A 9,761-nucleotide genomic window follows, 5' to 3' on the forward strand; every position below is an offset into this window, starting at 1 on the left:
TCTCTGTCCCTCCCCCACTCCCCCTCCCTCTTCTAATTGTGACTCAAGATGGCCGAAGCAGGTCCAAAGCAGCCGAAGCACTTCAGATGCTCCAACCCACTTCAGATATCATTGCTGAGACCCCGTTTCGATACGGGCGTGCCGCTTCAGACGCCGAAGCGTCCAAAGCAGCTCTGGATCCAAAGCAGGATCCAAAGACTTGCACAGCCCTAGTACATGTGCTTCTGATGCAGCACCAGACGCTTTTAATTACCACAGCTCACTAATGAAAAGCCCCCAGCGTGACATCAGGAGTACATGTAAAAATGGCCTTAGTTTGCCCCAGTGCAGACCTTACACTTAGATCCCTGCTTAGGTCAATCTAAGTGTGTTATACAGAACTCCAGGGTAGTTAGAGCAGTATAAAAATGGCTGACTGATCTAAGTTAGCTCTACCTCCAAGGTAGTCTAACTTAATTGGGTTGGCCATTTTTAGACTGATCTAACTTTCCTGAACTTCTTCCTTCTATCTTCCTTCCTTCCTTCTATCTACAGTTCCCACCACAGCCCCAGGGCTGGGAAAGCCCAGCCACTGGCCCAGCCCAAGGGCTGCGTTTTTCCTACCTGATCCCCTGGCACCAGCCTATTTTATGTCCCCATGCTCCTTACCTCACCCCCAAGTGACAAAGCCCCTGAAACCCATGGTCCAGCCAGCACCCTTCCCACCCCAAGCCCAACCCCTCCCCATCCCACAAACTGCTCCCACTGCTGGTTTTAATCAGCATTCACTGATGCCAGGAGCCAAGGAAGTAAGTCCTGACCAGGCAAGGGGGAAGGAGTGATGGAGGGGCAGGTCATCTGGTCTAAAAACAGACCTTGGTCCTAGGGGGTGAGGGAGAAAGCCCTCCATTCCATCCCCCCATGGACCCCCATGAGCCTGCCAAACCCTCCCAGATCCCACCAACCCTTTAATCCCCCCTACAGACCCCCACATGCCTCCCCAATCCCCTCTGCAGACCCCCCAAATCTTGCTGATCCTTCCCACAGACCCCTTCTGACTCTCCCACAGATGCTGCTTGCCCCCATAATCCCCCCGGCAGACACCACCTGCCCTGGATCCCTCTCACAGACCCTGCTTGCTCCCCAATTCCCTGCACACCCAAGCCTGCTTGCCCCCTAATCCCTCAATTCCCCCTGCTGGCCCCCCTCTTCCCCCATTCTGATTTACCTTCGATCAAGTGGCTATTTTTAATTCAGTCTCACCTCCCCAAATGTCTGTGCCCAGCCTCTGTCATTTGATTCACACAGAATCTGGGTTGTACTGAGCTCCTACTCAAAGTGGAGCCAAAGAGGGACTGAGGCCACTGTGCACAAAGATGTATTTCTCCCAGTAAGAATCCTGTCCCTTGCTAAATGACCTTTTCACATTTAGGGCATAAAGTTGTCTTATCATTGTTATTGGGATATTGTCATTATTATTATTTATGCTATACTATCTGAAACTGTGCTAGGCACTCTGTGGAAGACAGAGATATACTGTCCGAAAAATTAATAATCCACACTTAGACACTATAGCCAGGTACAGACATTACACTTTTACCAGTATAAGTGATTGAAAACCGGTCTATACCCATAACAGAACAGAAGTTCAGCAAACATCAACTGGTTTTAAAATGGCAGAACCCAGTCTAAGATTTGCCCCCCACCTCCTCCCAAAGGATGAACGTACGTTCTGTTTACTACCAATTTATCTACACCACTTACATAAAACCGCATAACTCTGATTGATTCTGCCTGGAGCCTTTTGAATGTCTGCACCTAGCCCATCAAATGAGAGAGATGGTGACAGACCTGCAGGATGGTGTGGAGGGGGGAAGACTGAGGGTATACAAACATACCATCCCATGGCATAAGAGACGGGCACGTCTTGGGGCAAAATATTGGTTCCACCAAAGTCCAGAAGAGTGTTGGCAGCAATTTCAGTGAGATCAGGATGTCATGTTCTGTGTTTTGTTACTGCTACTGTGTTTTCAGTTAAAAAAACCCAAACAGATAAAGCCAGTGGGGTGTTTCTGCAGAAAATTTCATTTATTCAGAATTACAAATTAGAATATTTCAACCCAAATAAAATGACTGTGGTCCAAAAATTCTATCACAGTGTCTAATGGGAATTGTAATTTGGCTGCCTCAGACTCCTCTCTCACCTGCAAGCTCTGCAACTTGTTCAGACTGCACTTTGCATGATATACCACAATCTCCTTTATTGCTCAAGGGAAGCAATATATAGTGTGGGAGTCCCACTTGCCCTTTTGGCAGCATTTAGAAAGAAGTATTTTCAGAAGATACCTAAATAAGAAGTTCCTTCTCAGGATTTGACTACTGCTTTCTGAGCTTAAAGCCTAGTCTTGACCACAAAAATATGACTTGTCTACATGCCTGCTTAGTACCTGGGTTGGGATTTGCACCCATAAGAATTCAGACAGAAAAATCAATCAATCTCATTTGCAACCTGTCCAAAAGGAAAACACTTGCCCATTAAGCTGTAACAAAAAAGCCCCAATGTTACCATAGCTTACATGGTAAGACAAGTTAGCTGTTTCTCAAAATAGCGTTTTATTTCCTTTATGATAAGTCTCCCTTTTTGAATTAAAGCATCCTGTGTTTTTAAGTCAAAAAGGGAGCACACACCGAAGCTGAGCCAGCCCAGCCATATAAAGCTATTAAGCCAAATAAAGATCTGCAGGTTACAATAATGTATTTGCAAAATCTAAAAAGCAGTAATTCCTTAAGCCTGATGAGTGAAGACTGCAGGCCTAAAAACATTCCTGCACATCAGAGAAAGGGGGTGAGCAGTGCAAAGCAATGAGCCAGAACTGGGGAAAACTTCTGGGTAAACTCTAACATCATCTTGAATAATAAAATAGTGTATAATATCTCCCCATAATATTTGGAAACCATTCATGAATGAATAAAAAACATTTCTAACTTTATACCATCAGCCTTTATTACCCATTTCAATTATATTAGTACCACATGCAAAAAGAAATAACTAAATAAAAGGAAGATTTAAAAGAGCAGCCAGACAGACTTTCTCCTGGTGGAGGGTCCCAATGTTTTATTCATCTGAGGCAAAGAGAGCAGCACACAGTGATCCAGACAGAGCGGTCAGCACATGGGTGGGAAGACAACAAGCAGCTTGATGGTACTATTAAGCAATGGGGGAGATAAAATGGGAGTTCTTTTCTAAGCAATTTCAAATGAGATTCTTCCATGCCGGGGAGGTGTGGCTGGATGCTAATTAGGACAAGAGGCATTTATCCCAGCTGAAAATAAAGGCATATGCTTGCTCTCATTTGTTGGAGGCAAAATGAGAGAAGTACTTCTGGCAGAGCAGCATACTGCTCTCACTCCCTCATGGCTAATGTGTGAAAGATGTGCTACTGGGTATCAGTGTGATCCGGAAGAGAGACCAGAGGTGAAACTAAGCCACAGAAATGGGAGCCTGTGTTTCAAGGTGGGACAGCCGACTTCATAAAGAGGAGGGGAGTTTGTGAATTGCGGAGCATGATGCAGATTTTGAACAGACTTGCTGCTGAGAACACTCCCTCGATTCAGGGTTTTGGCTAGATTGGTCTTAATTTGATAAATGCCTGCATCACAAAATTGCCTTCACCACAGGCCCCATTTGTTTATAGCCACAGTGCAACCAAAGTCTGGTATTTGAGTAGGCCCAGAGACTATTGATCCTTTTATCTGTTCTACTGTATTCCTGGCCAATATACCTGAGCACATTTAGATTAGGGTCCAGGCATCACAGCCAGCTGTGGTGATGGAAATTAACACTGCCACCCTCTTTATTGTAATAGTCCAATGGCTGTGAACTAATAGAGGGCTGGATTTACATCTGCACCTGCTCCTTTAAATAAAGCAATTTATTCCCATGCTCAGGTTTAGATGGGGGGGGGCACAGGAGAGGGAAGGGGGGATTGCACTACTATACCAAACTGTGCAGCAGCTATAGAGCCAATGGTATGCACCATTAGTCAGGGTGCAGCCTGTGTGTATCTAAGCAGCTGAACAAAGCATAATGTTTACCTCGAGCAATTTATAGAGAACAAGTGAATTATGCTCGTTTCTCTCTCTCTGGGGCCAATTAGCAGCAGAGTTGATTTGTGCTGCATCTTTTGAACAGACATGAAATTCTAGATACACAAACTAAAAGCAAAATGAAGTCCAGGGGAAATGACAGTACCCTGCAGCTCGCAGAACTGGAGTTCCAATTCAACAGAAGCCAAAGCCGGCCCTTGCAGCCAGATCAACATTGTTTTCATAGGCACCTCCACTTAGACATGTTAAGCCCTCCTCGGATTCAGTTGAGACTCCAACCAAGCTTAGGCACCTAGCTGCTTGTACTGGCTTACTTCTGAGCATGCTCAGGCATCCGAATCTAGGTGTCCAGGGATTTGGTAAGACCAAAATAGAGGCACCTGGTTTTCTACAGTCCTAAGTGGTTTGTGGCCACTGGAGCAAAGTTGACCTGGATCACTTTTTGTGACTCAGGTGGTCACGTGTTATCCAAGTTCTTGGTACCTACCAGAATTTTTGGATTAGGAATTTAAGTTTTGACTCTGGGAGCAAGGGTCTGTATTTGCTAGAGCACATGTCGTGTCAACTTTTCAGTATATTTCTGTAACAGCTGCAAAGGCTTGCTTGGCTACAAGCTGAGTAGGTTAGCTGTACCTAAGAACTTCACAAGAAAGGCAGCGAAAAGTTTGCAGAGGGTGCAATAGCTTTTCCAAATGGAGGGTATGCTGCACACCAATCAGGAGACAGCAAGGGAGAAGCTTGCCCCACCCCTACCTTGGGGCAAGGTGAAGAACTGGACCTGGTTGAGGACTGCACCCTGCCTCTTCCTGATTGATCCGTTTCCAATCTGGGACACAGCCCCCAGAGGGCATAAAAGAACAGCATGCCCAGCATACAAGAAGAGAGTCATCAGCATCAAGGGACAAAGAAGAGGACAGGGCAAAAGAAGAGCTGGTTAGAGCTTGCCAGCGTTGGCAGATGCCATTGCCCTGAAGAGCCCAAAGACCTTCTCGGCAAGACAAGAATGGTGGACAGCCGCAACCTCCATTCGGTGCACAAGCAGTGCACTGCAGCGAGACCCTGGGAGCTACATGAGTTGGGTCAGGTCTCCAGCCCCCCACTCAGTGCAGACAGCACTGCACAAAGGATCCCAGTGGGACTGAGACCCTGGGAGCTGCTTGAGGTGGCTCAGGTCCCTAACCCCAGTACAAGGCCAGAAACTCAGTGCAGGAGGTGCTGCATGGCAGGTCCCGAGACCCTGGGAGCCGCTTGAGGTAGCTCAGGTCTCCAACCCCTGGAATGTGGCCAGGGCTCAGTGCACGCTTCACTGCATGGTGGGTCCAAGCTGGACTGAGGCCTTAGGACCACGCAAGGTGGCCCAGGTTCCTCAACCCTGAGCAAAAGGCAGAGCCTCCGGGAGCACACAACAGTGTTCGGGGATACTAGCAGGCAGGTGGCCTGGACAGAGCCAGTGGCCCAAAAGGCCCCTGCAGTGAGGAGCAGCTTGGCTGAGGGGATGCTAACCACCCATGTGGCCCCACAGTCATGAGTTACCAGGTAAAGGGGACCCACAAGGGAGTACATACCCAAGTATACCTGGGCTACATATATAATAAAGAAACCAATGTGTTTATTGGGTTTGAAGTAAATTCTTGGGCGGTGAGGGTGAGGCACACACCCCTCCATGGGACACCTTGGTCAGCAGACCTGCCTGAGAGGGTTCCCAGGGCTACTGGCACCCTGAGGATCTGAAATCTGGCACATCACCTGGCCTAGTGTGCTGGCACAGGTTGCATTTCTGTAAAAGGAGAATGTTGTCTAATGGCTAAAACAGAACATCGGCTATGGAAATCAAGATTCATGAAGCGAAATCCCAGTCCCACCAAATGAAATCAATGACAAACCTTCCATTGTCTTCAGTAGGGTCAAGATTTTGCCTGAGGAATCTGGTTCTATTTCTGGGTTTGCTAATGACATTGTTGTTTATCTTCAGTCAAGATCATTATGAAATTCTTTGATGAAAAAGTACCAACAGCATGTTTTTTCAAAAGTTGCTATACACCAAAAACACTCACTGAAGTCCAAAGCACCTATGAATGCTCAGTTACTCTTGCAGGCAGTCATGAACCTTTTGAGGTTCAAGCATTTTGAAGTTGTGAGGAGAAAGAATAAAGATGTTAATAATAAAAAAAGTACCTGTAAATAAGCATGATATTCTTTGAAGTAAAGGAAAAGCAGTGGAAGGTAATGGAATGGAACTCTTCACTGTTAAAGGTTGTGGTAAATAATCCCTTAAAAACCAGAGGCTATAATATCCGTAAGATGCAGAAATGACAATTCAGTCTTCATTGACTTTGTGTTCCAGCTCACTGAATTTCAGTTTAGTTTACATTAGCCCCAGAAATGTGTAATTGCTTGAGGGGATTTATTAATAAAGTTTAAAAGAAGAGACAACTGCTGGGGGGGGAGGGAAATAATAAAACAGTTCTGTTGCATCCCAACAGTTCTGGAAGTCATTTTATGTAAACCTCCATATGCATGTGTACAGTGAGAGATAGTTACATGTATGAATTCACAGAGGGAGAATGCATGATGGTATGAGATACTGTATTATAAAGGGTTTGAAAGAGATTCATAAAAAGGACAATTGGGAGTCTAACTCCCATGTGTGCCTTGAAAAACTACTGCTTTTATACATATGACCTTACATGCTTTACTCATCAGGTAGGAGTTATACAGTATATCCAAAAGGAATATTATTAAAATGTTTATACCACTCTCAATCAGATATTACCACTGGACATGTCAATGACATAAGTAGTGCAGAAAAAAATATTTTAAATATTTTAGAGCAAAGATCCACAAACTTCTCCAAGTTTTGACTGCTTTGGCCATGTCTCATAAACTATAGGACCCAAATGTTAGGCCAGATTAAATGAAGCACTATAAATGGGTCGGAAAATCCTGTAGACCTTATTCTGCATTTGTTAAAATTAGTGAAAATCTAGATCAACTTCATGAGTCACCCATGCACTTGTACAGGGGACCACAGAATTGGACTTAATTTACATTCCTCACAAGATTGGAGACACTGGGTGTATCTACACATGAAATTAGCACGTAATAAACTCCAGTGCAGTTTGCACCAGAGTTTATTGCTCCCAGGTGCAGCATTTACACATGTGCCAAGGACCACAGCACATTGAGCCAGGGTGGAGCAGCCCCAGCTGGCAAGGGGCCCTGGGAATCAGCCTGCCAGCTCGGAGCTGCTCCACCCTGACTCAACGTGCTGTGGAGGAGCTGGCTACGGCATGAGGGTGCAATAGTGCAGGGCTAACTGGCAGACCTGGTCACTGTCTACATATGCGTTTTGGCACACTAAATAACTCTGATGTACAATGAAAACCACAAGAAAACCACTGTCTCTCCAATCTCTCAGTTCTAATCCTCAAAGGAAACTTACAAAACACTTCCCAGAGATAAGCCTATGAACTCCGCTCCATCAACCTCCTGGATACTAAAAATCATGGACTAAATATAGATGTTGGATTTATGACACATTATAACCTGCATGAAATCTGACTCCCCAGGTACCTCTCCACTACCCATGTCCCTTCTCTCCCCCCTCAGCCAGCCCCTCTCTCACCCATTGACTCCTCAATCTACAGCTTCACTGACTGTCTGTCTTGCATGCAGACCAGCCTAGCCTCTGGCTTCTTTACTTTTCATTCCATCCAGGAAGAGCACACACCAAATGCTGGAACCTCCTCAGCCTGACAAAGGGTTTTTGAACCCAAAAGCTTGCTTAACATTTTTTTTTTCCAACTATTTAATTTGGTCTAATAAAAGATATTAGATTCACCCAAAGAACCTTGTCTGATGTAGAATAGTACTCGTTCCAGACAATACTATCCTACAGCAGAGTTAATTAACTGTACCCTAATAGGGGCATACATGCAAACAGTGACACTTTACTGTAAAACTAATTAGTCAACTCTGAAATAAAGTGCATGTGCAGATAAACCCACTGAGGATGATTCTCTATGACGTTGGACGTTACATAGTCATTTCCTCCTGTGTACAATGAGATCAGGGTGGACTTTAGAACATGACCAAGTTGGGATGACTGGGCTCAGGTTCCACAGAATGTAGGGGCTCATGAAAATAATCACAGATCCCTAGTCTTCAAGGCTGCTTGTACACACCACAGGAGTTTAATTCAGCTTAGTTCTCCCTACATTGAAGTGATAGGTTTTTAAAAACACCGCTTCAATTTAGGGAGAATTAAACCGAACTAAATCCCCATGGTGTGCACACATGGGTGGGGGGGCCTGATCTTACCTGCCTCTTCAGCAGCAGGAAAGTGGGGTGAGCTGCCAGTGGGCTGAGTGGTCCCTGAGCTGTGTGGAGGCCCCCAGGTGGCACCCGCCCACTGGTACCCAACCCAGACAGTCCCAGGGGTGCTACAACAAGGAAGCACCAGCCCCACTCCCATCCACGGGGGGACCACTTTTTTTTTTTTCTTCAATAGAGCCTGCTGCATGGGCTGCTGCTGGGTCCCACAGCTCCTGAGCTGCATGGGGCCCACCAAGCCCCAAGCAGAACAGCTTCCAGCACCCCATACACTGTTGCACTTTGTTAGGTAGCAAACTAAAACACCTTGGAGGTGTTTTATCTTGCTATGTGCCAAAGTAATTTAAAGTAGAATATGTTGCCACCAAACGTGCAAAAAGCAACGCCATTAAAACAGAATACACCACCAAACGTGCAAACAGCAATGCCATTAAAGCAATGCAAAAGGGCATTTGAGCCATTTTAAAGCCAATTTCGTGGTGTGTACAAAGGCCCCAGCAGCCTAGCTCTAGTATAAGTTAAAGCTTCAGTACTGATGGAAGGTAGCCATCTTTGGTTGAAGGCATATTTGGCAGTAGACCTTCTAAAATAGTGTGGACTCATTCACTGTACCCCCTCTCTCCTTAGCAGACATACCCTGTCCTTGCTGCTGACACTACCACTCCACCCCTTCCCCTGGCACCACAGCTTTGCAGTGTTAGAACAGGGGCAAGCCCATTAGCTGCCTCATCTTGATTTACACCATGTGGAGATGGCCATATTTTCCAGATGATATTAGTTCTCTTCCAGCCACATATTCCAAACTTCATGTTCAGCTTCCCAAGTCAAGTAGTATTTATATCAATGCCCCCTCTCCCCAGGGGAAGTGGTGGAGCATGTGGTGATTTGCAAACACCTTTGGGTTTTCCAGAGGCACCAGCCATGCAGGCTAAAAACTCTAGAGCTTCCATGGCTTACATCTTTGAGAGAGCCAGCCAAGCCAGGTGGACGGCCTCAGGCCATGGACCTCAGGACTTTATGGTATCCGTGACTCCAAGAAGCCCTGAAAAGCTATGCTAATTCTTTATCTCTTTCACAGAGAATTTAGATATGAAGAGGGGCAAGGGGATTCATTCCTAGTCAAAATAAAAATGTATCTTGAAATAGTGTATTTCTCTGTGAGACAGAAGTCCCCTTATCTATTCAGTCCTAGTTAGGGGATTCCTTCTAGCATACCTCAGGCAAGTCATTTTTTCTCCTGTCATCCCAGCTTCACCACTGATGACACTGGGATGAAAATGTGGACATCAAAAAGGAGTTGTGAACTCATGGAGTGCTTGAGATACTGGGATAGAAGGCACCAG

Source organism: Gavialis gangeticus, unplaced genomic scaffold (assembly GCF_001723915.1).
Source record: "Gavialis gangeticus isolate Ggan-Ray unplaced genomic scaffold, GavGan_comp1, whole genome shotgun sequence".
Lineage (NCBI taxonomy): Eukaryota > Metazoa > Chordata > Crocodylia > Gavialidae > Gavialis > Gavialis gangeticus.